Source organism: Phyllobates terribilis, unplaced genomic scaffold (genome assembly GCF_046119375.1).
Source record: "Phyllobates terribilis strain yellow unplaced genomic scaffold, ASM4611937v1 Scaffold_1__5_contigs__length_1240528914, whole genome shotgun sequence".
Classification (NCBI taxonomy): Eukaryota; Metazoa; Chordata; class Amphibia; order Anura; family Dendrobatidae; genus Phyllobates; species Phyllobates terribilis.
In genome coordinates, this window is record NW_027362761.1 from 797,225,838 (window position 1) to 797,249,878 (window position 24,041).

At 44.2% G+C, this 24,041-nt stretch overlaps 2 protein-coding genes across 6 annotated transcripts in view; one reads left to right on the plus strand and one right to left on the minus strand.

Moving 5' to 3' along the window:
* IDUA (alpha-L-iduronidase) overlaps positions 1-24,041 on the plus strand; it is a 157,624-nt gene that overhangs the window by 33,495 nt on the left and 100,088 nt on the right. The gene's annotated exons all lie outside the window — the stretch shown is intronic.
* The window catches only part of LOC141151678 (sulfate anion transporter 1-like), a 68,653-nt gene that overhangs the window by 27,177 nt on the left and 17,435 nt on the right, over positions 1-24,041 (minus strand). The window contains exon 1 of one of the 4 annotated variants that reach the window (XM_073637074.1): positions 5,979-6,111. The exons of 2 other annotated variants lie outside the window; for them this stretch is intronic. The gene's annotated coding sequence lies outside the window, so the exon portion shown is untranslated. Of the gene's footprint in view, positions 1-5,978; positions 6,112-6,563; positions 6,626-24,041 lie in introns of those variants that run through there. One more of the 4 variants, XM_073637072.1, reaches the window with a different exon arrangement.

Below are 24,041 nucleotides of genomic sequence, written 5' to 3' on the forward strand. Positions count from 1 at the left end.
GGAAATGGTCTTCCAACAATCTTGAAGGAGTTCCCAGAGATGCTTAGCACTTGTTGGCCCTTTTGCCTTCACTCTGCGCTCCAGCTCACCCCAAACCATCTCGATTGGGTTCAGGTCTGGTGACTGTGGAGGCCAGGTCATCTGGCGTAGCACCCCATCACTCTCCTTCTTGGTCAAATAGCCCTTACACAGCCTGGAGGTGTGTTTGGGGTCATTGTCCTGTTGAAAAATAAATGATGGTCCAACTAAACGCAAACCGGATGGAATAGCATGCCGCTGCAAGATGCTGTGGTAGCCATGCTGGTTCAGTATGCCTTCAATTTTGAATAAATCCCCAACAGTGTCACCAGCAAAGCACCCCCACACCATTACACCTCCTCCTCCATGCTTCACGGTGGGAACCAGGCATGTAGAGTCCATCATTCACCTTTTCTGCGTCGCACAAAGACACGGTGGTTGGAACCAAAGATCTCAAATTTGGACTCATCAGACCAAAGCACAGATTTCCACTGGTCTAATGTCCATTCCTTGTGTTCTTTAGTCCAAACAAGTCTCTTCTGCTTGTTGCCTGTCCTTAGCAGTGGTTTCCTAGCAGCTATTTTACCATGAAGGCCTGCTGCACAAAGTCTCCTCTTAACAGTTGTTGTATAGATGTGTCTGCTGCTAGAACTCTGTGTGACATTGACCTGGTCTCTAATCTGAGCTGCTGTTAACCTGCGATTTCTGAGGCTGGTGAATCGGATAAACTTATCCTCAGAAGCAGAGGTGACTCTTGGTCTTCCTTTCCTGGGGCGATCCTCATGTGAGCCAGTTTCTTTGTAGCGCTTGATAGTTTTTGCAACTGCACTTGGGGACGCTTTCAAAGTTTTCCGAATTTTTCACACTGACTGACCTTCATTTCTTAAAGTAATGATGGCCACTAATTTTTCTTTACTTAGCTGCTTTTTTCTTGCCATAATACAAATTCTAACAGTCTATTCAGTAGGACTATCAGCTGTGTATCCACCTGACTTCTGCACAACACAACTGATGGTCCCACCCCCATTTATAAGGCAAGAAATCCCACTTATTAAACCTGACAGGGCACACCTGTGAAGTGAAAACCATTTCCAGTGACTACCTCTTGAAGCTCATAAAAAGAATGCCAAGAGTGTTCAAAGCAGTCATCAAAGCAAAAGGTGGCTACTTTAAATAACCTAGAATATAAGACATATTTTCAGTTGTTTCACACTTTTTTGTTAAGTATATAATTCCACATGTGTTAATTCTTAGTTTTGATGCCTTCAGTGTGAATGTACAATTTTCAAAGTCATGAAAATACAGAAAAATCTTTAAATGAGTAGGTGTGTCCAAACTTTTGGTCTGTACTGTATATATATTTATATAAATATATATATGTAAATAAATATAATATATATATATAGCTGTTTTGGTCCAATCACATGCAGTTTTTATTGATTTCCACAGGTTGCTCAGCACAAAAACAAGCTCATAAACATAAATCCCTAGCCTTGTCCATTCGCTATCTAAGCAGAGCAGACCCTGGCTACTCATACACGGCTGAGCTATCCCCAGCTAAATGGCTGTTGTCCTTAGCAACCACTTGCGGTTCTCTGCATAAGGCCTGTGCATTTAATCATGATCACATATGTCAATGCGGGCTCACCCGACCGGAATACAGTCCTTTATCCCAGAGCTGACTGCATACACAGAAGAGGCACGATCACACCAGTCGCGGTATCCGCTTCAGCCAGAGCTCCCGCAGCTTCCAGCGTCAAACAGAAGTTTTCAACTCCGGGCTCAGTTCACACTGAACAAGCTGCAGCTTCTACAAACTGACTGCTTAGTGCAGTCTCCATTCAGAGAGAGGCCCAGGCATGTCTCTCTCTCAGCTAGAGAGAGACATTTTGGCTGATCACTCACCATCAGCACACTTACCTCTGTCCAACATACGGCAGACTGACACTCACTCAGGAGTACAGTGTCCATTTTAGAACATGATCAGATATCAAAGTCAAACATCAGAATGATGTCAGTTTGAGGCTAAATACCCTGTCTGAGAACTGATTTTGACAAGTGACTTTGAAAAGTGACTTTTACAACTGTAATATTAATAGTTATAAAAAAAGTCACTGTTCGCTGATGGGGCTTGAACTCAAAACTCTATGTCTAGAAGCCAGTGCACTAACCATTGACCTATGAGATCAGTTGAAGAAATCTAGCCGTTCTATTTGGTTATGTGATTTTCAGTAAAACCTGTCTGAGACTCATTGGGACTTTCACAAATACCTCCTCCAAGCGAAATTCAAATGATGTGTGATTTTGATATGCGAGTCTGATATGTGACTTAGTTCAAACATCAGAATCACAATGACTTTTAGTCACCCTGAGTATTTTCATGGTTGATATCATAAGACAAGAAAAGTTACTAGTCACTATCATTTGACTCTATGGCTGAATGGTAAGGTTACAAGTTCACAGAGTGGAGCTTTTGGGTTCAAATCCCAGGAGCAGAAGAATTTTTTTTTGCATATTATGCTGTAAAAGTCACTTAAGTCACTGAAAATCACATAACTAAATAGAACGCCTAGACTTCTTCAACTGAGTTTATATCTCAATGGTTAATGCATTGGCTTCTAGACATAGAGTTTTGGGTTCAGTCCCATCAGCAAACAGTGACTTTTTATTATTAATATTACAGTTGTAAAAGTCACTTATCAAAGTCACTTATCAAAGTCAGGTGTCGATGTCAGATTTCAAAGTCACTTATCAAAATCAGTTCTCAGACAGGGTATTTAACCTCAAACTGACATCATTCTGATCTTTGACTTTGACATCTGATCATGTCCTAAAATGGACACTGTACAGGAGACTGCCACACAATTAATCTACTTCCTGCTTCTTTGAGAAACACTGCAGGTGCCTCTGATCCAACGCTGCAGATAGTTCTTACTAGCACTGGCCGTATGTTTAGGGCCATTGTCAATTTTCATGCTAAATTTGGAGACAATCTGATGCCTCCCTGATGGTATTGCATGGTTGTTAAGTATCTGCCTGTATTTCAAAGCCATTTGCTGAAATGCGGCCCCAAAACTTAAAAGGAACTCCCACGGTGCTTCACTGTTTTTGCTTTTAATTTTTATCCTCCTCCTCTTTCAAGACCCATAACTTTTTATTTTTCGTTGATCTAGCTGTATGAGGAGTTGTAGTTTTATATGACATCATTCAGTTTAACATATAGAAATAGGTGGGAAAAAAAAGAAATTCCAATGTTTTTTGGATTTTATTTTTAAGGTATTCACTCTGCAGTAAAAAATACCCTGTTAAGTATGATTATGGTGATACCAATTTTTATTTTTCACTGTACTACTTTTAAAAAGTTTAAGACTTTTTATAAGAAACAAAAATTGTATTTGTGTCGCCATTTTCTGCGACCCATAACTCTTTTGGGTGAAGGTTAGATGACCAAAAACAACATTTTTGGTACTTTTTTCCCAGGCTCTGTCTTATATGAGTTAAACAATGGTATATTTTGAAAGATTGGAATTTCCGGATGCACCTATATAAAATATGATTTTTAAAATTTGTTATTTTTGATATAGGAAAAGGGGGTGATTTATATTGTCTGAGGTTTTTTTGTACATATTTTTTTAGTTAGTTTTTTAGGAAATTACATTTTTACTTGTGAAATTAACAACCTATATGACGCCCAGCAGGGTGTTTCAGCCGTGTACCCAACCACTGTCATTCTTGGCCTCGGAAGTGTCGTTGAGGTAGATAGCAAGAGATTGTTGAGGCCAGAAATTGTCTGCAGGGGTCACATATAGACTTTACATCACCGCTGCAGCTTTGCAAAGTAAAACCTGTGGGAAGTTGGTGCTGGAGCAGCAGGACATGCAAAAGGTAAATTAGGCCTTGAATTGCTTTGAAATTGAAGCTATGCCTTAATGGAACAAATAACAGTAAGATAGGTGAAATAGAGGACATCAATGTACAGATCTGAGTTTTGGAGAAACTGTTGTCACCCTCCGCCCACCAATATAACAGTCATATGCTATAAATCTATAGAACTACTCTGTGAAATATACAATATATACAGTCAATTTGCTACTTGGCACTGATGTTATTTTTGTTTAGTTTACTTTTGACTTTTTTTCTTTTTTACTGGACACATAGAAATACCTGAAGTGCAACATTGCATATATAATTGAGTATGCGTTTCAGCGTTTAACAGAGCATTGATTATGCAGCCAATAATTTCAGGTTTGTATGTCTAAGGGGTAACATTTCTCCTTATGCAGAGTGACACACCAGCTCTGGCACGTCAAGGTAAGGAGGCTTATTTGCCATGCAATGCTCCTCTGGGAAATTTAATATGCTAATTGCCTCTTCAGAGAAAAAGAGGACTTGTACTCTATAGCGCCACCTATTGGAAGCAGCAATCCTACAAGTCACAATCAACCCTTTAACGAGTCATGCAATATGACTTAGGATAAAAGCCAAATCAGAATCTCAATTTGCAGATTTTTTCTCTGAAGAGGCAATTTGCATATTAGGTTTGTATGTCAAACAAAATAACTTTTGGTATAAAATCAACTCCATGCAATATATGCACTTTATGGACAAAGTTCACCCTCTTAACTATCAGGTTTAGCATAACATCAAGCAAACAGACATGCAATATTGGTATTCTACTCATTAACACATACTCACCTTCCAGACCCTACACCGCTGCCTGTGTCCCCTGACGGTCTCCTGGCTTTCTTTTATAGTGTTTGGGGTCACCACCACTAATCAGTAACCACTGATTGGCTGCAGCATTCACCCTATGTACGAGGTCTTTCAGCTCTGAGAGAATGTAAAGATTGTATCCAATCAGTAGTCACTAGAGATGGGCGAACCTGAACTTATGAGTTCGGCGTTCGTACCGGACAGTTACTGTCTAGTGTTAAACACCGAACACGGACTTTCTCTTAAACTCCGTAGCAATGTTCAGAGTTCCGGAGTAATTCCAGAGAGAGACAGAATTTTTTCTTCCTTTCCCAGTTCAGGTACCCTTTATTTTCAATGGAGTTCGGGTTCTGGTTGAAGTTCAGGTACTGTTCTGGTACCCGAACCGAACTTTGAAATAAAGTTTGGGTCGGGTACCAGAGCGTGAACTTCCACCGGTCCGCCCATCTCTAGTAGTCACTGATCAGCTGTAAGGGTCACTTGATATCCTCCACCTGCAGAGAAAGCCAGGAGACCGGTATTGGTGTGGTAGGTGAGTATATGTTCTTTTTATATAGGCCCATTTTTAGTACAAAGAGATGGCGTGGACTACCCCTTTAAGAGCTCACTAGCTTTAGCCATGACACTCTCAAAGGATGGCACCTTCACCACAAGTCAGTTGTGAAATTTCTGATCTGCTCTTGTTATTGTAAACTAGAAAAGTGCCTACTGAAAGGCATAGTGCCTACTGTAAAATTTGATAAAGAAAGGGTTATGATCTGGGGGCTCCCTAAGCCCCTTATTTCTAATTAATGCGACATCAACCAAAGACTTGAACTCCTATGTGCCCCATGAAGTGTACATACAGTTGAAACCAGAAGTTTATATACACAATATAAAAAGACACATATGCATGTTTTTCTCAATATCTGACATGAAATCAAAATAAACCTTTCCCGTTTTAGGTCAATTAGGATTACCATCATTTGTAATATTTGCCAAATACCAGAATAATGAGAGAGAGAGAATGTTTTAAGGCATTTTATTACTTACCGCAAAGTAAATACCCATCAATTGTGAGCCAGTCCTTCTCATCTAGCATCACATAAAAGTTTTAGAGAGGTCCATTCAGCTCTCCTGACATATAAGCTTTGTTAAAAAAAATTGTATACCCTATATTGGAACAATTCTGTATCATATATTGTTAGAACTCTGTACTGATCTATTCCTCTGCAAAAGTTATTAGTAAATTGACAACTAGACGTTACCATTCCCATTGACAGTGTTATGTCCCTACGCACGCACGTTGACCAATGAGAGTTGACACCATCAGCTTGTGTAAGGACACACCTCCAGCCCACGGGAGCTTTGACACCCAGTTGTCAATTAAGTCATGAATTTCTAAGAGGAATAAAAGATAACAGCACAACACAAGAGTAATGAGAAAAGGTGAACCAAAATTTTTAATTTATGGGAAATACAATATTTACTAAAACATGTTAGGAGAGCCAATCAAACCAAATACAGAATCATCCCTTATAGGACTTTTAGTGGACTTTGATATTGATGGCCTATCTTTACAACAGGTCATCAGTAGCAGCTTGGTGGGGTGTTACACCCAGCATTCCCATCAATCAGCAGTTTGCCGCTCCTGCGGGGCTGGATCCACACATCCTAAGCATCAATGTCTGAGTCCTTGAAAACTCATTTAAAACTTTTTTTTTCTGAACAAGGGATTATACAGTTCAGTTTCTGAAGGCATCTAATTTAATTATTTCTAGTATAATAATAAGTGTGTGGCTAAATGTATATAAACGCCTTGTACATAATAATATTTTGTAATTTCTTCTTACCTAGTAGTCCTTCTTTCTCCAGGAGAATGCCTCCTTTTCTGCATATGAGTTACTTATATTCTGACATAACTTGTGGGCAGATCTAGCTACAGACACAGTGTTCTTTCACAAATTGTCTTATTTTGTCTGTAAACATGACTCAATAGGAATGATATTGTTATTGTACATAAGAATTTGGGAAGCCGCTGCTGTGTGTTTGTCGATTCATCTATCACTTGTCATGTTTTACTGTTCTCCAGGGCCTTAAAGGGATTGCTCAGAATTAGAAAATCATGGCTGCTTTCTTTCAGAAACAGTGCCACCCCTGACCATGGTATCTGTCTGGGATTATAATTCAGACCAATGGTCAAGGGTGCTTTTCTTCTGGAAAAAAGTAGCCATGTTTTAATCCTGAACAAGATAGGTTATAAGTGTTTGATCATTCAAGATCTCACTGCTGGAAGCCTCATTGATAGGTGGGTACAGTGTTTGGCTATTTTTGACCATTTCATGGACTCTGAATAGAGCCACAGATCACATTTAGTGGGACCCCTAGCAATCAATCACTTTTGTCCTGTGGATGTGTGTTAAATGTTCAGTTTTGGAAAACCCTTTAACTTTTTCAGTTAGTAGGAGAGGCATTTGATCGGCCTGATTTAGACCGTGTTCATGTCTACACAACGACTTCTGCTTATTAAAGCCACGTTGCAGCACCCCTGTCCATTGTATGAAGGACTCCAACTGCCCCTATTGACTTTCTACCTATTGATAATACCTTCATGCTCAATCTGCTTGAGTTTATTCTGACCCACAACTACTTCCTCTTCAATGGAAAGTACTTCCACCAGCTCAGGGGTACTGTGATGGGGAACCCCTTTGCCCCCACCTATACTAACATCTCCCTGGGCTGGTGGGAGGAAACCCATATTTTTGGAGCGGAAGCTAGATGGTGGAACAATAAAATCATGTTGTGGGTCAGATTCATAGATGACATCTTTGTACTTGGGACGGGCTCAATGAGTGAATTTACCGAGTTTATGAGAGGTCTTAACATCAATGATGTAGGACTTAAATTCACATCAGAATCTGACCTAGTGAGGCTACCATTCTTGGATCTGGTGGTCACTAAGGATGAAATGGGAGGCCTAAAAATGGCCACACATCGTAAACCCACAGCTACAAATAGCTTATTACAATTTGATAGTCATCATCCTGTAGCGTTAAAGAAGGGGATGCCAAAAGGGCAGTTTCTGCGTATCAGAAGAAACTGCTCTGAGGTCACAGATTTCTATAGACAATCCTTGGATCTCAAACAGAGATTTAGGCAGAGGGGGTACCCTGCCCACCAACTGCATGAAGCGTGTGAATGTGCAGGTAATCGAAAGAGGGAATCATTGCTGGAAGGGAGAATAAGAAAAGAAAATGAAGTTACCAGACTAAGGCTCTGTGCCCACTATGCGTTTTTTAAGCGTTTCTGCAGCGGCAATTCAGCTGCAGAAACGCTTAAAAAACGCTTGGTAGAAGGTCTGCCATGTTCCCCAATGATAATTCGCATGTGCTGTGCACATGCTGCGGAAATTTCCGCTGTGGATTATCATTGCGGAAAAATCCGCAGCACTACCAATTATTTTGTGTAATCGTGCCATTTTCGCCACCATTGACTTGCATTAAATCGCATAATATCCGCATCACTACATGTGCACATGTGGATATTAAGCGATTCAATGTGCGGATGGTACCCGGGTACCTGTAAAAAAAAAAAAAAGAATTAAAATAAAAAATATACATTATACTTACTTTTTGATGGCCCCCGGTCTCCTCAGCGATCCGTCCTGGCTTCTCGGCAGCTCGTGATCGTCTAAAAGGAACTTCAATGACATCATTTAGTCATGTGACGGGTCACGCGACCGCGGGTCCTTTTACACAACCGCAAGACACCGGGGAGACCGGACGCATCGGATAAGGACACCGGGGGCCATCAGAAGGTAAGTATAATATTTAATTTTACCATTCTTTTACGGTCACACTATATAAATCCATGTCGGTGGCATGGATTTATATAGTGTGACCAAGTTGTCAAGCACTTTCCAAGTGATGCTAAAATCGCTTGGAAAGCGCTTGACAACCCGCATGCGAAATCGCATGTGCAAAACGCTTCAATTACGCTTGTCCCTGGCAGGAAAACGCATGTACAGTCCGCATGCGTTTTTTCTGCCAGGGAGATGCAGAAACGCTCAGGAAAAATCCGGATCATTTCTGCATCGTGGGCACATAGCCTTATAGGCACTTTTGACAACAAAAATGAACAGGACTTTAAAATACTCAGGAAACACTGGAACATTCTACTATCTGATTAAGACATAATAGGGAGCATTCCTGAATTCCCGAATGTCACTTTTAGAAAAGGACGGTCTGTTAGAGACCGCCTTGTTCATAGTCTTTACCCGAAACTGGACACGGGAGGCACATGGCTGGATACAAGAATTTGTGGTTTCTTCAAATGTAATGACTGTAAAATGTGCGAATGGATGGCCCCCGGAAAGTCATTTGTAAGTGCTCATACAGGGAGAATTTTTTACCTGCGTGATTTTTCTAACTGTAAAACGGAAGGCTTAGTTTACAAAGCCACCTGCACGTGCCCACTTGAATAGGTGGGTAAGACATCAAGGGAATTCAGACGCAGAGTGGGGGAGCATCTAGGTGATATACGTCACACATGTGACACCCCGTTAGCAAGGCACATAAATGGGATTCATTAGGGCAACATTAAAGAAATCTCATTTAGTGTGATAGAAGTGGTTAAACGGAATATCAGAAAGGGGGATCATGACAAGCAAATACTCAAGAAAAAAAGTGAGTGAACATTTAGATTGAAAAGTGTTTCACTTACGGGCCTAAATGAACAATTATGATATGCCCCGTTTCTTTAGGATGAGATTTGGGCCGTTTTGCATTATGTGCAGTGGATGATGACCTTCTGATAAGTATTAGCTGCCATGTTCTTTGGGTTGTCCTTTTTCAGGATACCCTTATCATAGTATATTATTCAATCTTTACCCGATGTTTTTGATTAGCCGAATAGTGAGATAATCTGTTTATATGATTATGTATACAAATTACGCAATGAACTTAAGGTCCATAAGTTTTGTTATGAAATATGTCTAATATGAACTTTTTGATGAGGTTATATAATGACCCTTTTTATATCTATGGAGGCCGGGTCACTATAATAATGCCAGGGCTACGGTGTCATTTTCTGCATCTTCTGTATACTGTCAAGAGATGTGCCCCGTGCTATATATGTTATATTTGATTTACATATATCCTGGGGCTCAGTAATTGGGTCACAATATAAATCAAAGGTGGTATTTGTCCTCCTTTGGCTCTAGGTGTATCGAGTGTTGAACTGAGATAAGCGCCTCTCCCTCTCCCTGTTTTATTGTGGGAGTTCACCTCCGCACTGATGGGAGTGTGGACTGGAGGTTTGTATCCTGGTATGCGTTCCACATCTTGGAGCGCATGTCAGGTGCGCACCGGAAGTTGCGCACGGCAACGAGAAGTTCCCATTCTGGCATGCATTCCACATCTTGGAGCGCATGTCAGATGCACACCGAAAGTGTCACGCAACAACCGGAAGTGGTACGTTCCTGCAGTTGGAACGCATGCCAGTGACATCATGAGGTGTGGGAGACATACGAGGGGGTACATGACAAGGAGGTACGAGTCATGAACACAGTCGTGGCAGGCAATCTGGGGCTAATCACCTTGAATTTATGGAGCCAATCAATGGGGGAACTTGTTATATTTAAGTATCTTTGAGAGGCTGGGGCTACCATCCCAGTCCTCTTTTTTGAATCACACAATCATCAATGCGGACAGAGGAATTCGTTTCATCAGATATCTCTGTGGAAATACCACACATCTATCTGCCTTCTGAGGAGCCAGATTATGGGGAAACGCGTTGAGGCTTCTTTTTTTGAGGAAATCATCTTGGGACATTCATCTTGAGTTTCATCAAAGATAAGTCTTCTATGGGTATTGCTTTCTATGTGTTTACATTGTATCTATTAGGAGGTTGCATAGTATTGTAATGCAACATAGTTCTAGGGTTGTCTAGGGTAGTGAGGGACAGATGTCATGGAGCGGGGGCGCCATATCGCCATCTGTAACTAGGGTGCCAACCTCCACTGTCAGGAAGGAGTAAGTATTCAGGCTGATGTTTCATAGGGTCTGGATAGCCCTGTTTAAGGACTGAGCTTCCTGGTATAGAAACCTATTGAAGATTTATCTGGTACTGTTTTTACATGCACTGTGTTTCTTTTTTGCACGTTGTCACTTTTTTGAGGACAGGATGACAGAAATGAGTATGACGAGAGAGCCGAGCGGTAGTGATGATAGCTAAAGTGTTTTGTATAAGCCTAATTTATGCTAGATGGATTCAGCAGAAGGATGCAGTATTTCCTATTTCAAAATGCCATTTGCTCTCAGAGGTGCAGAAGTTGGGCGTACAGTAATTACTGGCAGACCTCCACGTGGTGATGCGCAAACAGCACCTTTATTTCAGTTACAATTAAGGTGTTTTGCATGTGTTGTTATATCAAATATTTCGGAAAATTTTATTTAGTACAAAATGTCTTTTTCTTTCCTTGCTATGAATACTTTAATTTAGGAGTTACAGGTGTGTTTATATAAGTAACCCATCCAAAGAGCGTTGTTTTTCTTTTATTCATTTTTTGGCAGCCAGGGTTCCCTTGACACACTGTATTAATAGTAGCTCTTTAAAGGTAACACTGTTCAACAAGGCTTTTGTTTCCTGCATGAAATTGGTTGAATCTCATCTGAATTGTCATGCTGAGTTCAGAAATAACTTCAGATCCGCTGTATCGCATAACATTTTTGAGAAAAATGCAATTATATGTATGCATTGAATACTGTGAAATTCGTAGTGGCATGTGATATTCCGAATGCAAACTTCAGCAACAGCGATCACGTTTAGAAATGTTTTGCCATTGATTTTCATTTATAATCACTGTCCGATGATTCACGGACAAGATTCCAACAATTGTCACCCAGCATCGAGGGACTCCACCTCCCCTGGTACCGTTTCTCCATCTGGGAAATGTCTTGATGAAACCTTTCACCATGTTCATCACTTCTGTGGCACCCCAGAGGGTCTGGTTGCCACAGTGGTATTGCTTCCCTCAAAATAGGTAATGCCATGTCTGGAAGCAAGCAGGGGTTTCCTGGTCAGGAACATAACACATGCAACACATCCTGGCTCCAGACCAGCAATGGGAGGATCCTGCCCTTGACAACTGGATCTGGAGGTGGGGTTAGCAGAGTCTAGTGTTAGGAGTTGAGTTTAGGACATCAAGGAGTGAGGAGCTAGGGACTGGAGCTAGAGATAGCTCGTCCTAGCCAGAATACATAGAGAACCGGACACCGGAGTCCGAGGCTGTGGGGGATTCCAGACCCAGCAGTAGATACCGTAGGGCAGGAGATTGCAGGTCTCCTGGCCCCCATCAGACGCCCGGAGGCTCAGCAGCACCAAGGGACCGGTACCGCCAAGGAGGAGCGAGGCATCCACAAGGCCCGAGCTGCCAGCCATTCGGGTGAGCACAGCACGTTACACTCGGGGACATGGGCTACAACATAGCTACAAGCAGAATAGCCAAAGAGTATAGTAAGAACGGCAGGCCTACAACTCCACCTGTCCAGGAGGACTCTATGCTTTCTCCCAGACTGACCGGACTCTTATCACTAGCCAGTACTCCAGTCCAGGCCTGTTTAAAAAGTATCATCAGTAAAGACCCTGGGACTGCACTGCACGGACTCTGTGGTTATTTCTGCACCGCGACACCCTGCACAACCACCATCATCCACACACACTGCCCTGAAGCTACACTCTTCCTGTGGGGAGTCATACCACCTTAGCTGCCAAACCATCAGCTTCAGAGGACTGTTCCGCAGCGGCGGCCTCCATTAGCCGCACTCCACAGGTGGCGTAGTCGGACATTATAAAACCCATATACAGTTATATGAAAAAGTTTGGGCACCCCTATTAATCTTAAGCTTAATGTTTTATAAAAATTGGTGTTTTTGCAACAGCTATTTCAGTTTGATATATGTAATAACTGTTGGACACAGTAATGTTTCTGCCTTGAAATGAGGTTTATTGTACTAACAGAAAATGTGCAATCTGCATTCAAACAAAATTTGACAGGTGCATAAGTATGGGCACCCTTATCATTTTCTTGTTTTAAATACTCCTACCTACTTTTTACTGACTTACTAAAGCCCTTTTTTTGGTTTTGTAACCTCATTGAGCTTTGAACTTCATAGCCAGGTGTATGCAATCATGAGAAAAGCTACTTAAAGTGGCCACTTGCAAGTTGTTCTCCTGTTTGAATCTCCACTGAAGAGTGGCATCATGGGCTCCTCAAAAGAATTTTCAAATGATCTGGAAACAAAGATTATTCAACATAGTTGTTCAGGGGAAGGATACAAAAAGCTGTCTCAGAGATTTAACCTGTCAGTTTCCACTGTGAGGAACATAGTAAGGAAATGGAAGAACACAGGGACAGTTCTTGTTAAGGCCTGAAGTGGCAGGCCAAGAAAAACATCAGAAAGGCAGAGAAGAAGAATGGTGAGATCAGTCAAGGACAATCCTCAGACCACCTCCAGAGAGCTGCAGAATCAACTTGCTGCATACAACGCACTTTGCACAAGGAGAAGCTGCATGGGAGAGTGATGCGAAAGAAGCCATTTCTGCAAGCACGCCACAAACCGAGTCGGCTGAGGTATGCAAAAGCACATTTGGAGAAGCCAATTTCTTTTTGGAAGAAGGTCCTGTGGACTGATGAAACCAAGATTGAGTTGTTTGGTCATACAAAAAGGCGTTATGCATGGTGGCAAAAAAACACAGCATTCCAAGAAAAACACTTGCTACCCACAGTAAAATTTGGTGGAGGTTCCATCATGCTTTGGGGCTGTGTTGCCAATGCCGGCAACGGGAATCTTGTTAAAGTTGAGGGACGCATGGATTCCACTCAGTATCAGCAGATTCTTGACTATAATGTTCAAGAATCAGTGATAAAGTTGAAGTTAAGTAGGGGATGAATCTTTCAGCAAGACAATGATCCAAAACACCGCTCCAAATCTACTCAGGCATTCATGCAGAGGAACAATTACAATGTTCTGGAATGGCCATCCCAGTCCCCAGACCTGAATATCATTGAACATCTGTGGGATCATTTGAAGAGGGTTGTCCATGCTCGGCGACCATCAAACTTAACTGAACTGGAATTGTTTTGTAAAGAAGAATGGTCAAAAATACCTTCATCCAGGATCCAGGAACTCATTAAAAGCTACAGGAAGCGACTAGAGGCTGTTATTTTTGCAAAAGGAGGATCTACTAAATATTAATGTCACTTTTCTGGTGAGGTGCCCATACTTATGCACCTGTCAAATTTTGTTTGAATGCAGATCGTACATTTTCTGTTAGTACAATAAACCTCATTTCAAGGCAGAAACATTACTGTGTCCAACAGTTATTACATATATCAAACTGAAATAGCTGTTGCAAAAACACCAATTTTTATAAAACATTAAGCTTAAGATTAATAGGGGTGCCCAAACTTTTTCATATAACTGTATATAAACTACCCTTGGATTGACCGCCCTGGGTCACGGACCGGGTCACCGCCACAGTGACTACAACCCTCAGCATCTACAGTACCAGCACCGGGTACCCCACGGCCCAGGGGGCGCGTCAACTTTGGCGTAGTCAGCAGGATTTCGTGCCCGTTGCCACCGGGTACTGTGCGCCTTAAAGAACTGTGTCGCATACCGTGGTGAAGTTTCGCTCCAATTTCCGCTGTTTCCCGCCATTGTCCGCCATTTCCAGGTCGCCGCGCAGGCGTAACCGCTGGAAGCGCGCGAAGCCCAAGCCCCGCCTCACGCACTGACGCAGCGCCAGGTCCTGGAAGGAGCCCCAGCGAGCGCTGACGTCAGACGCGTGCGACGCCTGGTCCTAAAAGGAGACCATCGCCTGCGGAACTGCGGCCTACGGGAAGAAAAGTGAAAGAAGGTAGGCCAAGGTTCACTAGGGGGGCGGAAGACGCCGGACATGGAGGAAAGTTCAGCCGCAGGCGTGGCTGCTGCCACCGTAATGCCGTTATCAATGCGATACATACCGAGTGCGGCGCGCGCACACCCTGAGTGACTTTGAAGAAAGACTGCGCAGCTTGTTTAAAGTGTACCCCCTGTCTGAGGAGCAGAAAATAAGCATCCTCATAGGTCAATTAATCGGTGCAGCCCAGAGAGAATTGAAGTCCTGGCCGGGCAGAGACAAAGGTACTGTGAAGGAAATACTGGCCCGACTAAAGTGCACCTCTGACACCCGCACTGCAGCTGAAATAAAAATGAAGTTTTACGGGTGCAAACAAAGGGTGCAGGACAGTGTACGGGACTATGCTTTAAACTTGCAGGAGGCACTGCGGGCCATCAAACAAGTAGACCCCGACAGTGTGCGAGATGAGAACAGATTGCTAACTGAGCAGTTTATTGAGGGGCTCCTGTCCAGCGCTCACCGGACACAGCTGCGCATAATGGCTCTGCAAAACCCTGATCTGGACTTTGCACAATTTAAAGACAGAGCCATCCGGGTGCTGCTTGAGCCAACACCAGGTGGCGCTACGTCTCACCGGCGCCCAGCTATCACATACCACCAGGAGGTGGCATCCTTTTCCCCAGAAGCTGTAGGTGCTGATGCACAGACTCTGGACAATGCACCGTCTACAGACCTGCCCCTTCAGGTCCAAGAGCTGACTTAAAGTGTAGCTGCACTAGCCAAAACGGTGCAGTCCATGCAAGTGTCCCCCCAGGAAAAGATCGAGCTGGCTTCCAGTCCGGAGGAAGTCCCGTGGCGACGACAGAGGAGGATTCCACCAACCAGAGGGAGGAACAGCGACCGCTACGACCAGGACAGACAACCCATCGGCCGCCGCTGTCACAAGACAGGACACTATGCAAGATACTGCAATAATTTAAATGAGCAAAACGTGGGGCAGAGGGCCAACCCCCAGGAGTAAGACCACCAGGCCCACAAAGCTGGCGAGATAAGTACGTGGGAGGACGGCCGGTCCTTCCTGTCGTGCTTGATGGCATCCCAATGAGCGCGTTGCTGGACACTGGATCCCAGGTGATCACTATGCCATACATTCTTTATAAACGCTACTGGACTGATTCAGACATTACCCGCCGTCCAGATGAACATCTAAGCATCTATGCCAGCAATGGTCAGCGCTTACCTCAGATGGGGTATAAAGAAGTGACCATAAAGGTTGGCAGAGTGGAGTTGCCAGCACAAGGAATGATAATTGTTGACATTGATCACCGAGAAAGTCATCCCATGATAACCTTAGGCACTAATGTCATTGAAAATTGTCTTTCATAAATTATTGTCTTGTTACAGCAGGTTGCGGAGACCGCCAGTTCCAGTCAGCAGCGGGTTCTGCAGAGAGAGATCAGAGCCCTGATGAGAAGACAACAGGTACAACTGTCTGGTTGTGAAATTGGCAGTGTCAGGATGAGTGACCCATTCCCCATTGCAATGCCCCCTAGAAGTGAAATGTTGATATGGTTTCGGGCAGCAATCGGTCTCAGGGGTCGAGATTACCAGGACCTGGTAGAACCCGCATACTCTGACAGTAGGCCCACCATTTTGACAGTCAGGGGGGTGGTTGATGTCCGCCATGGGAGAGTGCCAGTCCACATCCTGAATTGTGGGGAGAAAGAGGTTAATTTGCCCCGATATGCTACCCCTGCCAAATTATTCACCGTCAGTAACAACTCTATAAAGACAGTGGAACCCTTACCTTCATCCAAACCGGCGGAGGATAATGGCTCCAAGGGACAGATGGAGGATTGGTGTCAGAAGCTACACATGGGCACTGACTCCACCCCTCAGCACCAAAACATGGAGTATACCGGGTGGTCCAGGAGTATGAGCGGGTCTTCAGCAAACACCCACTAGACTTCAGGCAGGTAAAAGGGGTTCAACATCATATCCCCACGGGAGACCATCCACCCATCAAAGAAAGGTACCGGCCTGTACCACCAGCGCATTACCAAAATGTCAAAGGGATGTTACGATAGATGAAGGAGGCTGGGGTGATAAGAGATAGTTGTAGCCCCTGGGCAGCTCCATTAGTTCTCATCAGGAAAAAGGATGGTACAATGAGAATGTGTGTAGACTACAGGCAAATTAACCGCATTACACATAAAGATGCCTACCCATTACCCAGGATTGAGGAGTCACTAGCTGCATTAAGATCTGCTAATTATTTCTCTACTTTGGATCTCACTAGTGGGTATTGGCAGGTTCCTGTAGCAGAGGCGGATAAAGAAAAGACCGCATTTACAACACCGATGGGCCTCAGTGAGTTCAACTGCATGCCATTCGGGCTTTGCAACGCCCCAGGAACCTTCCAGCGGTTAATGGAGTGCTGTCTAGGACACAAGAACTTCGAGACAGTCCTGCTGTACCTGGATGACGTCATTGTCTACTCCAAGTCCTATGAAGACCACCTGAAACACCTGGCAGAGGTGTTTGAAGCACTAGCTGGTTTTGGCCTGAAGGTGAAGCCGTCCAAATGCCACCTGTTGAAGCCCAAGGTACAGTATCTAGGTCATGTGGTAAGCGCCGAAGGTGTAGCACAGACCCTGAAAAGGTCACAGTAATCAAGGACTGGCCAAGACTCTCCACTATCAAGGAAGTGCGGCAGTTCCTCGGGTTGGTAGGCTACTACCGAAGGTTTATCAAAGGCTTCTCCAAGATAGCGGCACCCATGCAGGACCTCCTAGTAGGCCATTCCAGGAAGGCAAAACACCCGAAGCCTCCATTCAAATGGGTTAAACCGGAAGACGAATCCTTCACCCGACTGAAGATGGCTTTCACGGGAGACGAAGTCCTGGCCTACCCCGACTATGGCCAACCCTTCATACTCCATACAGACGCGAGCAATGTGGGATTGGGAGCGGTGCTGTCCCAGATACAGCAAGGCAGAGAAAGAGTGATTGCCTATGCCAGCAGGAAGCTCCGGCCCACAGAAAGGAACCCTGATAACTACAGCTCCTTCAAGTTGGAGTTCCTCGCCGTAGTCTGGGCCGTGACAGAGCACTTCAAGCATTATCTCGCCTCCTCCAAATTCACCGTCTTCACAGACAACAACCAGCTGACGCACCTGGAAAATGCGAAACTTGGTGCCTTGGAACAAAGATGGAGGGCCCGACTGTCTAATTATGAGTTCACCATCAAGTACTGGGCTGGGCGCAAGAATGCAAACGCTGATGCGCTGTCCAGGATGCCTAATTTGCCAGATGGGGGAGAAGACCCGGAGGAACTGGAGGAGATAGAGATCCCCTCTTTCCACCGTCATGGGGTAACCCAGTGCTCCCACTGTGTGAAGAACAGGTGCTCTGCCAACAGAGAGGCCACCTTCAATCCATTGCACCACTATGGATGGGCAGAAACGCAAGATAGTGACCTGGCTGTCCGCCTAGTCAAGGAGTTGCTGACACGAGCTGACTCGCACCCTGATCCAGATGCTCCAGAGGAGACCAAACAGCTGTGGAAGGAGACGGGCAAGCTATTCATCTATAAAGGGAAGCTGTGTCGAAGAGCCATCAACTCCCGGACACATGAATTGGTCTGGCAGGTGGTAGTCCTGAGGCGGGATGCGTTAATGGTCTTGGAAGCGTACCACGATGGAGCAGGACACTTCGGATGGAAGAAGTTGGAAGTCCTGCTACGTGAACGGTTCTACTGGGCTGGCATGAGGAAAGCAATCGAGAGGCGGTGTCGAGAATGCGGACCATGCAACCTGAGGCGAAAAGACCGTGACAGCCAGAGGGCTCCCCTGCAGCCCATCATCACCAAACAGCCACTTGAACTGGTAGGCTTGGACCACGTGAAGCTAGCCCCAAGCAGGTCAGGTTATGTCTACGCCCTCACCATCGTAGACCACTACACCAGGTTCCTGGTAGTAGTGCCAGTGAAAGACCAGACGGCAGCCAAGGCATTTCAACAGCACTTCTGTCTCCCGCACCGTTACCCTGACCAAGGTCCAGCCTTTGAAGCGGAAGTGTTCCAAGAATTCTGCAACCTGTACGGCTTCAAGAAAATCAGGACAACACCGTATCACCCCCAAACCAACGGGTTGTGTGAGAAGATGAACCAGGTGGTGATAGACCTGATGAAAATGTTGCCCCTTGAAGAACGCAGCCTGTGGCCAGAAAAGTTGCCAGATCTGGTGGACCTCTATAACCATATCCCAGTGCACTCTACCAACTGCACCCCTTCTTACCTGATGAGAGCAAGACCTGGTAAGCTGCCCATCGACTTAGACATGGGAGTCCTAACACCAGAGACAACCTCACCAGATGCGGATTGGGATTACGAGCGGCAGCAACAATACCGCAAAGTGCAAGAGTGTGTTGAAAGAAGTTTGTCCCAGGCCAGACAAAAGCAATAGAAAACTTACAACCAACATGCACCCGCTGTTCCCTTGCTACCTGGAGAACAAGTCCTTAAAAGAAAGAGACAACTCCACAAACTCGATGACCAGTGGGAGGTAGAGCCATGCACCATCCTACCCTCGAGTTACGATAACACCAAAGTGTGCCTCATCAGCAAAGATGGAGGAGAAACATCAGCGGCAGTTTCCAGAGATCACTTGAAGAAATGTCCCGAGCAATTGCAACACACTGAGGAAGACCAAGATAGCCCTCAACCCACAGAGGAAGTGGAGGAAGTGGTCCAAACAGTACTCGGAGAATTTCCTCGGTCGTGAACACAGGTGAGCAATGCAATTGTCATGCCAGTCATTACCTTTCTCCAAGCGGCCCCACCGGAAGCTGCAGAAGTCCCAGAAGAGTTGGAAGAACAGTTGGCCCCAGAGACAGAAGCCTCATCATCAGCAGACCAGGAGAATCAACCCTACGCTAACAATGAACCTGTCGTATCCACGGTGAGCCAAAGAGTTCGTAGGAAACTGCCCAACCTACCAGTACTACCTCATACTACCTGTAGTGCAGTTCACACTGAACCCACCACACCAGGGGTAGACACAAGGGACCAGGGTAGAGCAGTGACAGATAGTGTACTCCGTAGATCCACCAGAAGTACAAGAGGTCAGCCCCCTGCCCGTTGGAGAATTTAAAATGCAAAGTTTAAAGTATAGAAAAATTTGAAATGTATGCTGTATATAGTTACCCGTTAGGGTATGCCAGAGACATTGCTGATTTGAAATGTTTAATGTGTGTTTTTCCAGTTACCCGAAAAGCGTACAAAGACTTTTAGGTTATGGACGGTGAATAACCAAAGAACTCTCCATTGTGAATAGTTGCACTTGTTAAAGTGCCCCTTATTGAAAGACCACTGAACAAAAACTTGTTGGAGGTGGCCGAAGACGTGGTCCAACACTTGGATCATCTATGCCCTGCAGCCACCCCAGGGCCTCCGTGGAGGGTTTTGGACGGGTCCCTCAAATTACACCTTGTTTAGTGGAATGGACGCCTGGTTGCAGATTATACTGTAACCTATCAAAGACTGTAATGTTTGTAAATATTCTAATGTGCCTGTTATTGTTAATGCTATTGTTACTTTTGAAAAATATGTTCAGTCGCGGAATACTGAAATTAACTAGGGGGGAATGTGGCACCCCAGAGGGTCTGGTTGCCACAGTGGTATTGCTTCCCTCAAAAGAGGTAATGCCATGTCTGGAAGCAAGCAGGGGTTTCCTGGTCAGGAACATAACACATGCAACACATCCTGGCTCCAGACCAGCAAGGGGAGGATCCTGCCCTTGACAACTGGATCTGGAGGTGGGGTTAGCAGAGTCTAGTGTTAGGAGTTGAGTTTAGCACATCAAGGAGTGAGGAGCTAGGGACTGGAGCTGGAGATAGCTCGTCCTAGTCAGAATACACAGAGAACCGGACACCGGAATCCGAGGCTGTGGGGGATTCCAGACCCAGCCGCAGTAGGGCCGTAGGGCTGGAGATTGCAGGTCTCCTGGCCCCCATCAGACGCCCGGAGGCTCAGCAGCACCAAGGGACCGGTACCGCCAAGGAGGAGCGAGGCATCTACAAGGCCCGAGCTGCCAGCCATACGGGTGAGCACAGCACGTTACACTCAGGGACATGGGCTACAACACAGCTACAAGCAGAATAGCCAAAGAGTATAGTAAGAACGGCAGGCCTACAACTCCACCTGTCCAGGAGGTCTCTATGCTTGCTCCCAGACTGACCGGACTCTTATCACTAGCCAGTACTCCAGTCCAGGCCTGTTTAAAGTATCATCAGTAAAGACCCTGGGACTGCACTGCACGGACGGTTATTTCTGCACCGCGACACCCTACACAACCACCATCATCCACACACACTGCCCTGAAGCTACACTCTTCCTGTGGGGAGTTATACCACCTTAGCTGCCAAACCATCAGCTTCAGAGGACTGTTAGCCGCACTCCACAGGTGGCGTAGTCGGACATTATAAAACCCATATATATAAACTACCCTTGGATTGACCACCCTGGGTCACGGACCGGGTCACCGCCACAGTGACTACAACCCCCAGCATCTACAGGCCCAGCACCGGGTACCCCACGGCCCAGGGGGGCGCGTCACTTCCAGCACCGAGATTTGGTGGGAAAAAGTCAACTTGTGAATGAAGGAAATGTATTTTAAGTGACATGTTGCACTTCATTGACTTGTAAGCCTAAAGACGACTTTCAACCTGTTCTTCGATAGGTATCGAAGGGTAGACCTTGCCATTGTATAGCAAGACAGCCTTCAAACTTAAGACCGATGAATCAATCAACAGTCGCCATTCCCTTGGGTCATGGTCAACTCCAAGGACAGACTACAATCCAGTAATGTCACTGTAAAAAGTGAGACTGTCAGCTTCACTGAAATGTTTGGTCAAATCTTCATGACAACTGCGAAATACTGAAATTTTTGTTCCTGGCTGCAACAGATTCCACCCTTGCAACCTTGATCCAAGAAGTTCTGTCTGACTCTTGGATAAACCCAAATCTCTGACCAGATCGTTGAGTCTTGCTTGAGATATTAAACCTGGAGGAGTTGATATTGATGGTTCGAAATCTGAATCAGCAGCAGCTTCCATCTCTAATGAATCAATCGTCATTTCATCGTCATCTTCTATTCTCCACACTGGCGGTGATTTTCGAACTGGCAGGCTTTCATTGTGCGCCACTGGTCTAATTGCAGAAGGAAGGTTGGGATATTCAATAGAGATCCTGTTATTAGAATAAAAACTGGATACATTCGTCATGGAGAAGTAACAATCAGTTATATGGTCCTTCTGCTCCTTCCAGATCATTGGAATGGCAAACGGCATCAATGGTCGCACACCTTTCAGCAAAGACCTCAAACTCGTAGCGCAAGATGAGCAGCATATATGAGGAGCCCATGCTCTGTCTTGGTCACTAATTTTGAATCCAAAATATAACTAATACGCCTTCTTATCAACTGCAGTTATGCTCCTTTTCTGGGCTTTAAGGGTATAATCTCCACATATATAACAAAATAGGTCACTACTATTGCGACATTGACGCGACATTCTGCAACTCGTTTCTTATTAAACAGTTTTGCTCCTTATGAAATTTTCTGCAAAACAGAAGAAACACATGAAGACTACAGCATCGTTACTGCTGCTATTATATAATGTTACTTGGAAATAGGCCAAAGTCTGACAGTTTTGTCTGGGCATGCCTGAGAGTGCACAACTAATGCAATGCATGATTGTACAGAGCTTAAGTGCTGTATATTATAATAAAGAGAGTCTATATTATGAATTTCATTGGTTATTTCTCCAAAAATACACTTCTGAAATAAAAAGTATAATATAAGTGCCAATTTATTATGCACTATGTGCATTCCTTATTATAATTGTAAAATGAAAATATCTCAGAAATGGTATGTGCTACAGAAATTCTGATTACATTTCTGAAATCAGCGCCTCAAAATACATGAAGATAACATATTTTAAAACAGGAAACAGAAAAAAAGTTAACATTTGTTGACCAGTGTAATCTAATAATAACATAGTGTCAGAATATCATGTGTTTAGCTTACTTGACTTTACCTACAGACATTTTACATGACCTGCTGACCTCTAGGACTTAGAGAAGTATTGTTTACTTGACTTTCCAATGGAGATTTTATGTGACGACTTTAGGCAGTAGAGAAGTATTGTTTACTTTACATTACCTACGGCAATCTTAGGTGAATTGGCGTCCTCTAGGCCTTATAGTTAGATACTTTTTAAGATTGAATGCTTCACTTCCGCTTGTCCCTGGCAGGAAAAACACATGTAAAATCCGCATGCATTTTTTCTGCCAGGGAGATGCAGAAACGCTCAGGAAAAATCCGGATCATTTCTGCATCGTGGGCACTTAGCCTTATAGGCACTTTTGACAACAAAAATGAACAGGTCTTTAAAATGCTCAGGAAACACTGGAACATTCTACTATCTGATTAAGACATAATAGGGAGCATTCCAGAATTCCCGAGTGTCACCTTTAGAAAAGGACGGTCTGTTAGAGACCGCCTTGTTCATAGTCTTTACCAGAAACCGGACACGGGAGGCACATGGCTGGATAGAAAAATTTGTGGTTTCTTCAAATGTAATGACTGTAAAATGTGCGAATGGATGGCCCCCGGAAAGTTATTTGTAAGTGCTCATACAGGGAGAATTTTTTACCTGCGTGATTTTTCTAACTGTAAAACGGAAGGCTTAGTTTACAAAGCCACCTGCACGTGCCCACTTGAATAGGTGGGTAAGACATCAAGGGAATTCAGACGCAGAGTGGGGGAGCATCTAGGTGATATACGTCACACATGTGACACCCCGTTAGCAAGGCACATAAATGGGATTCATTAGGGCAACATTAAAGAAATGTCATTTAGTGTGATAGAAGTGGTTAAACGGAATATCAGAAAGGGGGATCATGACAAGCAAATACTCAAGAAAAAAAGTGAGTGAACATTTAGATTGAAAAGTGTTTCACCTACGGGCCTAAATGAACAATTATGATATGCCCCGTTTCTTTAGGATGAGATTTGGGCCGTTTTGCATTATGTGCAGTGGATGATGACCTTCTGATAAGTATTAGCTGCCATGTTCTTTGGGTTGTCCTTTTTCAGGATACCCTTATCATAGTATATTATTCAATCTTTACCCCCTGTTTTTGATTAGCCGAATTGTGAGATAATCTGTTTATATGATTATGTATACAAATTACGCAATGAACTTAAGGTCCATAAGTTTTGTTATGAGATATGTCTAATATGAACTTTTTGATGAGGTTATATAATGACCCTTTTTATATCTATGGAGGCCAGGGTCACTATAATACTGCCAGGGCTACTGTGTCATTTTCTGAATCGTCTGTATACTGTCAAGAGATGTGCCCCG